The sequence below is a fragment of the Aplysia californica genome, unplaced genomic scaffold (assembly GCF_000002075.1).
Source record: "Aplysia californica isolate F4 #8 unplaced genomic scaffold, AplCal3.0 scaffold01448, whole genome shotgun sequence".
NCBI lineage: Eukaryota > Metazoa > Mollusca > Gastropoda > Aplysiida > Aplysiidae > Aplysia > Aplysia californica.
The window spans coordinates 67,975-77,435 of record NW_004798718.1 but is presented as its reverse complement, the minus strand read 5'-3'; positions in this window follow the sequence as shown (position 1 = coordinate 77,435).

Below are 9,461 nucleotides of genomic sequence, written 5' to 3'. Positions count from 1 at the left end.
TGCGCCCCAAAAGTTCCGATTCGGCTCAGAATTATAGATTTTGAATTGTAGACAATTGTAGCTTCTTGAGCCTCTCTTAAAACTATTTCATAGCATTAGAACCCCACACAGCCTTATTTCTTCCCACACCGGGCATGTTTGTCACCACCATTTCTTCATAAAGTCAAATCTTGTATTTTTCTTTATCGCCCGTTTTGTCAAAACGCGGTTTTTCTATATACTTTTTTAAATAACTCTACCATTTTTCAGTCACAATATTCCATCAAATCTACATTAAATTTTCCCAGAATGAAGAGAAGATGTACCAGGGGGAGTGAAAAAGTAATGCAAGTTCGTTTATAATTTAAAGAAAAAAGAACACACTTGCAACTATCATACCTCAAATTGAAGGGGGGCATCTGAGGATTAGATTTTTATTTCTCAGCATAGTCTCCATTTCGTTCAATAGCCACTGTCCACCTTTTACTAAGGCCACATATACTAGCTGCGTAAAACTGAGCAGGTTGGTTGTAGGGGTACAGTACAGCCGTCTTGATTTCTCCATCGTTTGCATAGTGTTGACTTCTCAATGATTATTTTCTTGGACCGAAAAGGTGGAAGTTTAAAGCTGCCTAATCTGGAGAATAAGTTGGGTTTGGCAGTGTTTTCCACCTAAACGGGGTGATTGTCTCCCTTGTTCTGATACTCGACTGCAGGCGGGCATTGTCATGGTGAAAAACACTCTTTCCATGTTCAAATTTGGTCTGATCCGTCGAATTCTCGCTTTCAGTCGTTTCAGGTTTTCAACGTATGGTTCAGAATTGACATTGGGAAAAATACGCGAGGAGCACGCTATGAAGTCCCAAAACACATGCCATGATGTTTCCGGCTGACTCTTCGAGACGATGATTGTCTGACAAGCGTATGGACACCTCTTCCTCTTCTTCTGCTCAAACGTCTGACCCATCTATATACAGTGACAAAATCTAGAGCTTTGTCAATGTAAACATTTTGAAGACTCTTTTGAATGTTATTGGTGGATTCTCCAAAAACAAGAAATTCAATCACTGCTCTTTACCTCTGACAGACCTCCAAGAGGGTAGCCATTTTGATGTGACGTCATTTTGCCCCAAAAAAAGTTTTTAACTTAAATTTTAGCAATTTGAGTCCCCAAATATATAATCAAGTACTTGTGAGCTGAATTTCTTTAAATTTGATTCAAAAATTTAATGAGCAAAATAACGAATGACTTGCATTACTTTTTTACTCCCCCTCGTAATACTAATAATGTGTCTGTTGAACTTTTGATATATGGAATAGATTTAATGTTGGTGTTGTTTTGAGTGTGGATTATCACGGATTTTTTGCAAACGTTAATACTACCTCTGGAAAAAAAATGATTAAATACTTTTCTAATCCACTGTAGGAAAAATTCAACAGACATATTATTATTTTGAGATCTAATATTTGCTAACATGCACCTAAAAAAGCAATCTATTTCCACGCAAAAAAGTGCAGTGTTCATTACGTAAGACATGTCAATAAAATCCAATATGGCCGCCGTAGTCATGGAAACAAAACTTTTTCTCAAGTTGCAGATTTTAAGACTCCTTACTATGCTTGTTATACGTGTGAAATTTGGTAAAATTTTATCCCGTTATAAGCGAGATAGCCTTCAGGTGTAACACCCCCCCCCCTTTTAAAATCTATCCCAATTGTGGATTTGAGCAGCTTGCTGGGTTCTCTTTTGGCTTGGGCGTTTCTAATTCGTGAAGTCCCCGAATGTGATTTGCTGCCCTCTGTGGCATCTGCTCTCCAGTTGGGTCTGTCAGGAACTAGGCTCCTACATGTCAGGGGTCAATGTTGAAGTTTTTCAGAGACATTTTCGTTGTGTCTTTGAGGCGATTTTTATGCGCAAATTTGCTAATTTTACGCTTCACTGAAAACAACTTAAAATTTAATATTCACCTTTTGTCATTCGGAAATCAGGCATTCTTACTGTACGGTCAGCCAAGCAATATTGAGACCTCTTGCCTTTTCGGTCCCTCCGAATTACGAAGTTCTATCTGACATTTTTGGCCATTTTGAGTTACTAGGACCATGAGGTCAGAAACCAAATGTTTTACTTGCTCTATCAAAATCGTAAGATTATTCAGATCGCTATCGAGATATTCAGAAATAACTTTCGAAAAAGCTTGACAAGTTGCGAAACTCAAACTCTTGTACGTCTGTTTTCTCAAAACTAGGTAATGAGCAAATAAAACTTTGTAATTCTAGAGTAGCGATTTGATGCCCAGATCAAGAATGCTCCTGAAACATTCCTTGAGGAGACGATGGAGTTTCTTGGCATGGCTTTGGTACACTGTCCAGGTCTGAACAACGTACGGCCGGCGTCTCTTGTGCAGAAAAAAAAACCCGAGTTGTTCGGCCAAAACATTCTCCTCACACGGGAATCGAACTTGGGTCTACTGAGTGCGACGGCCAAGTGCCTAACCGCTCCACCACTTTCGTCACAGGTGACAAGAGAAGTTTGTTTTGTTTTAGTAAGAATTTTACGGCACTTGCAACACAATAAGGTCTTATAAGTGCAGAAGATTATAGGTGTTGTTACAAGAGAGTAACAAACATAAAAAAGGAGGGGAGATGGAGACGATAGATGTTTTATAGGAAAGAATGAGCAATGAGCATACCACACCAGAGCTCCCGCCAACCACACACAACGAGAAGTTTAGCTCGCGGGGAAAAACCATCCCCCTCCCCCCTGCCCCCCCCCCCCCCCCCAAAAAAAAAAAACCATGCAAACCTAGACGTAATCAGTTACACCGTTTGTTTTTGCAGCAGATGGTTCGCGAGATTAGATTCTCGTAATGAATATCAGTTTGCTTGTTTGTTGGAGTGATGAGCAAGACATTGACAGAATAACCGTCACTTAGCACAAGGGAAAAATCAAAGACAGACAGACAGAAACAAAAAGAAGAGAGGAAGGAGCCACCACTGGCACTTTCTAACCACCCATTTGCTCTTGCTTTTATTGAAAATTGTGTGAGTACCAGACAAACAGAAATAACTTACTTTTACTTTGACTTTTTCCCTTTTCCTTCCTCTGGTATCCTCAGGATGTCGAGGGGAGGTGCAAGTTTCGGTCCTGTACTAGGTGTGTAGCGTCTGTGATAGATGTTATCTTATGTTGTTCCAGGACCATTTTAACCCCATCCAGCCAGATCTTTCTTTGTCTTCCTCTTGATCTGAAGCCGGATTCTCTGGTGTTGTAAGCTCTAGCCGCTAGTTGTTTCTGTGGCATTCTGATTAGATCTCCAAACCATTTGGCTATTTGATGCTCTATGAATTCTGTTACCGGTGGTATTCCAGTTTGTAGACGTATGGTTTCATTTCCTATGCGGTCTCTTCTGCTGACGTTGATTGTTTTACGGAGACACAGAAGTGAAAGTGAGAGAAAAAAAAAAGAAGTAGGAGCTACTAGTGGTGCCCTCCAACCACCTTCTCAATTGGCGTTCATGTAAAAATTGTATGATTGCCATGCGTTATTTTACTGCGTGTCAAAATAAACACGATAAACAGATCTACCAAGTTAGACAAGAAAAAGTGGGTGGTTGGCGGGTGCTCTGGTGTGGTTTGCTCTTTCTTTCCTATCAAACTTCTATCGTCCTTATCTCCCCTTCTTCTTTTTTATGTTTGTTACTCTCTTGTAACACCTCTAAACTTCTGGCGCTCATATGACCTTATGCAGTTTCGAGCGCCGTAAAACCTCTACTAAAAACTAAAAACAAAAGACAAGAAAAGAGGATCCAAGAATAATAATTATTGTATTTCTGCTTGCGTTAAAAACACTTTCCATTGGCTGATAGTTTTAGTTTAAGTAAGAGTTTTACGGCACTTGCTAGAAAATAAGGTCATACAAGTGCCGAAGATAAGGCGTGTTATAAGAGTGCAACGAACACGAAAAAGGAGGGGAGATAAAGATGATAGATGTTTGATAGGAAACAAGAACCAAACCACACCAGAGCATCCGCCAACACCCACTTCCCTTCGACTGAGAAGAACAGCCACGACTTATGAGGCTCTTCTAAGAGCCAGTTCTCTTCTACTGGACTTTCTGTTTCAACATAATAATATTATTATTTTAGGTGGAGCCTAACCTAATGATATTTAAAAAATATTTTTTGAGGTTGTTTTCTGTTTCTGTTTGTTTGTTGTGTGTGTGTGTGTGTGTGTGTGTGTGTGTGTGTGTGTGTGTGTGTGTGTTTGTGTGTGTGATTTTTGTTTTGTTTTGTTTTTGTTATATTTTTGTTTTTTGTTGTTTTTTGGGGGGTTTTGGTTTGTTTTGTTTGGGGTGGGTTTTTTTTTGGGGGGGGGGGGGTAAGTGTTTTACGGCGCTCGCAACTGCATAAGGTAATATGAGCGCGAGGGACACATTAAACATGTCTCGGTCGTTTACAATGCCAGTGGATGTTCCAAAGGTTAGGTGCACTCATGCATACGCAGAACGAGACATGACATTAGTAAATACGATCTCTCATGTGCTGAAACAACCTGCTCCTTAAAAATATTCTCTCTCTCTCTCTCGTTATCTCTCTCTCTCTCTCTCTCTCTCTCTCTCTCTCTCTCTCTCTCTCTCTCTCTCTCTCTCTCTCTCTCTCTCTCTTTGATTCATGTGTAGCACTGTGTGTTCAGTAACCTCACTGCTGTTGGTATTTAGAATATTGAGATTGAGATCAAAAGTGAAGAAATAGAGACAGATAGAAAGAGAGCGAGAGGGGAGGTGGTAGAGAGAGAGAGAGAGAGAGAGAGAGAGAGAGAGAGAGAGAGAGAGAGAGACTCACACAGAGAGAGAGAGAGAGGGGGGAGAGAGAGGAGAGAAAGGTGGGAGATGGGGAGAGGGCAAAGTTTCACGGGAGTAGAAGTGAGGCGGTGGTAAAGTGTTAGGACCCCCCCCCCATCCCCCAAAAAAGCCAAAACACAAACAAAAAAACAACAAAATAATAATAATAACAATAATAACAACAACAACAATAATAATAATAATAATAATAATAATAATAATAATAATAATAATAATAATAATAATAATAATAATAATAATAATAATAATAATAATAATAATAATAATAATACATAACATTTATAGAGCGCATTTCCCCAAAAAAGTAGCTCAATGCGCTTTGCATTGGAATATCATTTTTCAAAATCTTTCTTACTACTTCCTTTCTTCTCATGCAATATATATTTATGCATGCACACACACACACACACACACACACACACACACACACACACACACACACACACACACACACTCACACACACATACACACACGCACACAGACACACACACACACACACACACACACACACACACACACACACACACACACCACGACCACCACCCCCACACACATACACACCTCCCCCCTTCCTCCTCCCCCCTCCCCTCACACACATACACACCTCCCCCCTTCCTCCCCCCCCCCTCCCCAGACTCAATTAAGTATTTCTCAAATGTTCTCCACACATAGGATCAGTATAATCTCCACATATAATACAGAAGAATTCACCCGAGAACGTACATCCGTGATATCAACTTTCCTGTGCCGGATCGGGGAGACAATCAACGTTAGACTTCACCAGCCGGCATAATAATATACTGTTCTTCTTTTCTTTTTCTTTTTGTAAGTGTTTTACGGCGCAGTAGAAAGGCTGCCGAAAGAGTCAGGAGCCCAGAAAAGAGGGCAAAGGGGAGGGGGGAAGGAGGCAGAAAGTATAGATGGAAGCAGACGACAGAACATGGATAGAGAGCAGGAAAGGAAGTGAAACGAGAAAAATTTAGAAGAGGAAATTTTCTGTCGCTAGACGGATTCGTACCCGGGACCTATTGAATGAGAGGCGAACACCGTGACCACTAGACCACGAGAATATCTTTTTGAGTTTTGATTTTGCTTAAAAGAAAAGCACATAGAAACAACATCGGTCCAAGGGGCAGGGAAGAAGCAAAACAGATAGACAGAAACAACTGTAGGAAAAGAAAGAGTTCAGACCTGTAAGTGGCGCCCTACAACTGCCTGACAGACCGTTTATGTCAGCATGCTATTCCTCTGTCACTTGCATCGTCAACCTACAACGTACCAACGCTGAGTACCAATCTATGCAGTCATAAATTGTGAGGCAGTGTGATGGAATCAGGCTCTCGTCAATTTTGGGGCATGTACAGTTATTGGTATAATCTTAAAGCTTGTTCACTTGTCTTTATTTGGATGAAAAAACATCCATTTATCTTGAATACAAATCGAGATATTTGCGAATAAATGGGGTGGGGGGGGGGGGCACCTGTTTTCAGAGGTAAAATTAGTGAGAAAATGGCCGCCAAAGATTAGTTATTTCCTTAGCTTAAGAGTCCGTGGTAACAGAAAATTTACATTTTTTGTGCCTTTAATCAGCGTTTTTCAGAAAAATCCACGCAGAAATGAGTTTTTTAATGCGTTTGAAAGGTGTTGAGCCAAATAACAAAAATTTGATAAAAATGCAAAAATCTGCAGAAAAATGCAAGTTTCTTCACTTTAATTATTTTGACGAGAGCCTGATTCCACCACGCTGCCTCACAATTGTATCCCTCGATTTTTTCTACCCTCAACCTGCATCCGACCTGAGTACCAACTCTGTCATTTCTATCATCAATCAACAAACTACCAACGCTGAGTGACCAATCTTTGCAGTCATAAATTGTGTCCCTCTATTGTTTCTACCCTCAACCTGCAACCTACCAACACTAGGTACTGATTCGAGCCTCAAAGCCTCCCATAGCTTGTTGTGTTTTAACCTTTATTGTTTCTTTGAGATTTTATGTGGACGTGGCAGAGTCAGATAACAGTCACAAAGTATCTCTTTTAATTTATTGTATACGGCGACGGTAGCCAAACCGTTAGGCATCGGGACTCGTAATCGTGAGATAGTGGCGTCGGTAGTCGGTCGTCTAGAGGTTAGGCATCCGGACTCGTAATCGTGAGATAGTGGCGTCGGTAGTCGGTCGTCTAGTGGTTAGGCATCCGGACTCGTAATCGTGAGATAGTGATGTTGGTTGTATAGTGGCAATGATAGTACATAACAAGATGGGCCACTTCTCTCTTTGAGCCAATTAAAAAAGTGTCCTCAAAATTTGGTGGCGCCCTCTTCACAAAAGCGCACTCTTTGCGAACAGAGTTACCCTACTTGAGTTTTAAAAAATCAAAGTGAAACTAGCAAGTTTTGGGATAAATTTCGGAAGAACGCTTTTTTAAAATGGTTACGCTGACAAAAAACCTCTACCAGAGGAAAGGGTGATGGTTTTCTTCGTTTAATTTGACTTTAGAATGAAAGGAGAGAGGTCATTAAAATAAAAAAAACCTAAAACTCCGCACTGAACGTACCCGAACTGCTGATGAACAGCAGTCGATCTGCGCACGCAAGGAGATGCTATTCCTATTCTTCTTCTGGAAAAACGAAAGAGAGCTTCAAAACAGACTGCAGCGCCATCTGAAGCAAAGAGCATACATCCTGCGGACACTTTTTGGGCTGAGTGGCCCATCTTGTTATTCACTATCTTTGATAGTGGTTAGGCTACCGGACTCGTAATCGTGACATTGCGGGTTCGGGTGCCCGAGCCTCAGCTCGGTCCTTGGGAAAGGCACTTCACCACGCCTTTTCGGGGACGGATGTTAAACTGGGAGGTCCCGCCTCTTAAATAACTTAATAGTGTTGATAGGGAAGTTAAACCCACACAATTTCACCTTTTTTGTGTCTAATGGTTAGGCTACTGGACTCGTAATCGTGAGGTTGCAAGGTCGGGGTTCGAGCCTCAAGCCCGACGTTGTTTCCTTTGGAAAGGCACTTAACACGAATTGTTCTCACTCCATCCAGGTGTTGATGGGTACCCGGCCATAGACGGCGAAAGATCTTGTCAGTATGTTCGTGTTTTAGCGCCTACACAATGGCAGCTTGCACTCTATACTTCCCAGGAAGTTGAGATTGCTTCAGAATGCTGGGGTAATAATAGTATTATATTGTTAAGCTTGCTGTTGAGCGGGAATTTGCGCCATACTAATGTTACCTACTACTACTGCTACTACTATTATTATTATTTTATTATCATTGTTATTATCATTATTATTATTATTATTATTATTATTATTATTATTATTATTATTATTATTATTATTATTATTATTATTGTTGTTGTTATTATTATTAAATATTTTATTTTTAAGAGAAGCTTGTGGCCGACAACGCTTTTTACAGAGAAAAAAAAATCAAGTGATCCAAATAACTACTCGTAACCAAAGTTTTCTGGATCTGAGCTCATAATGTCAGGCTCAGGGATGGTACCCTATTTACCCTCAGAAGTCGGGATCGAATCTTACCAGTAATGAAATTCTTCAGAGATAACCCGTTTCTTGCAAAGTCCTACAAGGTGTTGCTTCTTGGCTTTGCTCACTGTTATTTCTTTGTCGTAGAGTTTTCTCAGCGCTATACATTTTGGTCTGGATCTGCGGCAACTGCTTTAAAAATCCATGAAGTCAGGGTATTGCAGCCTCCGAACGTGGTATGTTGTTTTTTTTGTGTTTTTGTTTGTTTGTTTATTTCATCTCCGAACATTTCTAAAAATGTTGGTCCACTCTGTCAAAGAGAAACAGACCCTGTGTTTTTTCTCATGCTGTATTGCTCCGTCGGTGGCCTAGTGGTTAGGCTCTCGGACTCGCAACCGTAAGGTCGTGGGTTCGAATCCCGTCAGGGACCCGACGTTGTGTCCTTGGGAAAGGCACTTTACACGAATTTTCCTCACTTCACCCAGGTGGGAATGGGTACCCGGCTATAGACAGCGAAAGATCTTGTCAGTTTGTTAGTGTTTGAGCGCTTAATCGGCTGCTTGCACTGTATGCTTCCCAGGAAGCTGAGAATGTTTCGGAGTGTTCTATGGTCTGCTGGGGTAATAATATAGTGTAAAGCGCATAGAGCCTGCTGTTGAGCGGGGATATGCGCTATACAAATGCTATCTATTATTATTATTATTATTGCATAGAATCGACCCCCATGAATGTTTGGCCGGATTTTAAGAAATTCTGTGTAATCACTTTGGATCTCTTTGATTGTACCATGTACAGCAGTATGGCTAAAACATTCACGTTTTTTTCTTTGTTTTTAGACCTAATTTTGTGTCTGAGAACTGAGAACAGGGTTACTTCAGAAATCTCATTTGGAAGGGAGCTTGGCCATCGGATTATTCTGTGGGTTTATCTCAAATGAATGTCAGACAAATTCCTTTTGATTTCCAAATGTTGTGTACAAATTAATATATAAAACGCAACACTTTAGTGTAAAGGAAATTACTAGCAAAAAAGTAGTACAGGGTGTTTGTTTTTTTATCACACTGTGTATGTGTGTATGTGTGTGTGTGAGTGTGTGTGTGATATATACATATATATACATATATATAA